General features: G+C 36.3%; 1 long non-coding RNA gene across 1 annotated transcript; it reads left to right on the top strand.

The window, feature by feature from the left end:
• Positions 1-981: 981 nt before the first annotated feature.
• Positions 982-3,245, top strand: LOC131307294 (uncharacterized). The gene is made up of 3 exons (XR_009194069.1): positions 982-1,108; positions 1,185-1,468; positions 2,954-3,245. It is a non-coding gene; the product is annotated as an uncharacterized LOC131307294 (long non-coding RNA).
• Positions 3,246-3,959: the final 714 nt, after the last annotated feature.

Genomic DNA, 3,959 nt, shown 5'->3' with positions numbered 1-3,959 from the left:
TAAAAAATTTAGCAATCAAATTTTATATTTTCCAAAACGGACTGTTGGGCATGATCATACATTCTTCAAATGCTACATAATCGCTACGAAATTCATGTTGGTAGGAGATCAAAAGTTCTATTAGGTCTCAAGTAAAAAACAGAGTCCTGCAGCTTATAGTATCTTGATTATGAAGAAAATGTTAATTTATACTAGTAATCTGTTGGAGTAAATGATAGTATAATCTTTACCCTAGCTGGTTGTGGAAAATGATTGAGGAACATGAGTTTGCTCTTGACAACCACGACCTGGAGATTACGATTGTTGTGTACTTTCGGTTTATGCCCATCCTCATTTAGTGTTCATTCCCCTTCCGAATGAATTCTTTGAGAAAAGGCAAAAAGGGAAAAACGGATAAACATAGAGATCGGTCCTTGGTGTTAAGTTCATTCTCTTGAAACAAATGGTAAGTTCTCTTTCGTGGATTTTTGTTAGCTCTATTCATTCACGCAAATTTATATCCATCAGAATTTAAACATGAGTTATTGTTTTCATTAGAATTTTTTTTTATTTTGCTTTCTCTTGTCACCTACTTCTTCCGTGTGCTTTTAAGTACTGACATGTACTGTGCAGTTGAAACACTCCATTAGTAGTGCTTGCACCTATGTTATCACCCAAAAGTTTGGAGTCTAAGCTCTTCTCCGTGCTTACGCTAAGTTGTTTTGGAGTATTTTTTTTGTTTATCCGATAACTCAAAAGTATCTTGGCCTGCTTTTGGAATCAGTTGGGGAACTGATTCCAACTACAAACTCTTAGTCTTATATTGTCATCAATACAATCTAAGACTGCACTTGAATTCCTTGGTCTGCCTTCAAAAATTCTGGAACTACGCTCAAGCAAAATGAAGTATACCCCAGCAGCTAATGCCAATTTAAACATCAAAGAGCTGAATGTCTTACTTCTACAAAAACCACAAGCATTATGTTGATAGTACTTACAAGTATTGTTTGAGCCCTTTTCTTAATCATATTATGTTGATAGTACTTACAAGTATTGCCTCCTTGAAGTGCATTCAAAATCTATGACAGCAGTACGGGGTAGTCGAATTATTAATTGGAAAACAGTCGAGGTATCAATGCAATCTCTCTCTTTTTGGAATTGGTTTTTATGTTTCTTCTGATTGAAATTATCGTATTTGTCTACAGTGCCCTAAACAACCTACAAACGTGGAATGTGGGTTCTATGTAATGAAATACATGAAAGATTTGATTAGAGATGAGAGAATCTTAAGCAAAGGAAATGTAAGACTTATTTTTAACTTGTATTTCTTTATATTGCTTTATGAATAGAACTGTTAACTTGTAAGTAATTTTTTTTTTCAATCCATTGCAGTTCAATGGAAAAAAAACTTACACGAAAGGCGAAATTGATGAAATGCGAGCCGAGTGGATAAAGTCCATCATGAACGAAGTATAATCAGCTTATATGTGTAAGTTAGCTCTTCCTTTATTTGAGTTTACTGTCTGCTTGCTCTGCTGTCTAGTTCTGAATTGTGGCTGCTTGTGATGGCTATTGTTCCTGTCTGCTGTTTTTCTATGGATTCTGTTCTGCTACTGCTTCGGTTGTGGCACTAGTACTGCTTAAGCTTAAGCAACTATTGCTGTTGTTGTCATAGCTTTTGTTGCTTTCTGCTGAATAATGGCTCCCGATAGCAGCTGTTTTCTGGACTAGAATTTTGGGTCTTTTAGAATGACAGCTATGAAAATTTTCTATTCCATCCGAGCCTGCAAATTGCTTTCTTTGTTTATGATCAATGGTTGGCGAATGGCGAGCAAAGTGAGGATTTAACTCACAGGGTTTGTAGGTAACTGTTGAGATTAGTGAATCCCAAAATGGCTTGTTTAGTTGAGTGGAAGATGTCCTATGCTTGAATGGGATCCTCTAACCTAAGAAGCACGGATAGCGATACAGATGGAGATAGATATGGTACGGGACGCGAGAATTGCAAAAAAAAAAAAAGGGAACACGAACACCATGGGGAATATGGAAAAATACATAATCAGAATCTCATATGTTGTTCGTTTGAATTTTGTGTCCGAAAAGAATCAAAACCAATTAAATTTCTAACTTTACCTTGTACTTTTAAATCATAGTCTAAACTAGGGTCCTATCCAGTCGAAAATTTTACCTTTTACTTCTTAAATATTCTCTTTCCTTCCTTGTAGATTGAGTCGAACTTGAGACACGCGTGTCCTTGAGGTGTCCTGGGTGTATCCCAGGCTTAAAAATTGAAAGTAATTGGACAGCTACATACATGTCTCGGTTTCTCCCCCGCCTGGCCCATACAGATATGCATTAGGCATGTTGGTTCTTCATAGCCCCTGACTTAAGTAATTCATGTGATAGACATGGTAATGGGTGAAGCCTTTCAAAATGACTTTAAGTGGTGATTACTTTTCTAGAGTAACGAACTGCCAACAGATTTTGTGATTTGAGTTTTGGGTGGGCAGGTAATGCTTATTGCCTTCCCCTTGAAATATCTATCATAATCTAAATTGAAGAGTAATACTAGCTGAATATACAGATGGACACTTTGATTGAAATATCTATCATAATCTAAATTGAAGAGCAATGCTAGCTGAATATACAGATGGACACTTTGATCGATGCTGAACACTTATTTCCCATCTGCTTGTTTGTTTGTCTGCTTTATTGTGTACAAATGGAAAACACCCCCTTTTGCCATAATGATGTTTGGAAAGTTGGTTGTTTGCTTCATTTGTGCAGTCAAATAACCATCCTAATGGTAGTACTGAGAACTTCAAGGTTCAGTCAGTTGCCAAAGTTTGGTTTTAAAGATGTGTTTTCTGTTACTTTTTTTTTGGAGTTCTTGATGCTGCTACTTTTTGTTTTCTGCTGGATTTCAGCATTGGAGTTCTTGATGCTACTACCTTTTGTTTTCTGGTGGATTTAGGCATGCTCTGAGAATGACGAAGTACTTGAAATTGGCTTTAGAGAATGACGAGTGCTTGAAATTGGCTTCAGAGAATGACGAAGTACTTGAAATTGGCTTCAAAGAATGAAGAATGCGTTGTGGCTTAGGACATAACTCCATGCTTGTGGTTCAATTAGTTTTCTTTGTCCTTTTTATTGTTGAAGCTTTTGTTCTGCATTTTTTATGCATTTTCAGAAATTTGATTGATGTTAGATTAATTCAAAGTAGGCTTTCCGGCATGATGTTTCTATCTATGACATGATTTGTGCAAGATGCTACGGGCTGAATACATATTTTACGTGTATTTATTATTGGTTAGAGATTCGGGCATTTTTTAAACGCACAGAAAAAAAAAGATGCATCTTTCAATCACATTTCTAGACTGTGATGATAAAAATATTTAATCATGGTTTTAGACGAAAACCGTGATCTAAAAACCAGAAAAGATCACACCTAACTATTTTCCATCTCAGTTTTTAGACATGAAAGATCACAGTGTTTGGTGGTGATCGTTATCGACATATAATCACGGTTTTTCAGGAAGAGTGTGATCAAAACCCGGGAAAGAACACGGAAATGAGTTTCCAATCTCAGTTTTGGGTGTGATTGTTTCTATCTTTCAATCACAGTTTATAACTAGGGCCGCAAACGAGCCGAGTTTTAGAGTGTTCAAGCTCGGCTCGCCAAAAATTTAGTTGGCTCGAGCTCGGCTCGAGCTCGTGACGAGCTGCAGGACTCGAGCTCGAGCTCGGCTCGAGATGTACTTACAGAGCTCGAGCTCGGCTCGTTTATGAAACAAATATATATATATATATATATTTGTTTCATAAACGAGCCGAGCGAGCAGAGCTCGAGCTCTGTAAGTAATCATAAACGAGCCGAGCGAGCCGAGCTCGAGCTCTGTGAGTAATATATATATATATATATATATATATATATATATATATATATATATATATATATATATATATATATAATATAGTTG

Source organism: Rhododendron vialii, chromosome 11a, assembly GCF_030253575.1.
Source record: "Rhododendron vialii isolate Sample 1 chromosome 11a, ASM3025357v1".
Lineage (NCBI taxonomy): Eukaryota > Viridiplantae > Streptophyta > Magnoliopsida > Ericales > Ericaceae > Rhododendron > Rhododendron vialii.
The sequence above is the reverse complement of the archived record's forward strand: the minus strand, read 5'-3'. Positions and strand labels throughout refer to the sequence as shown.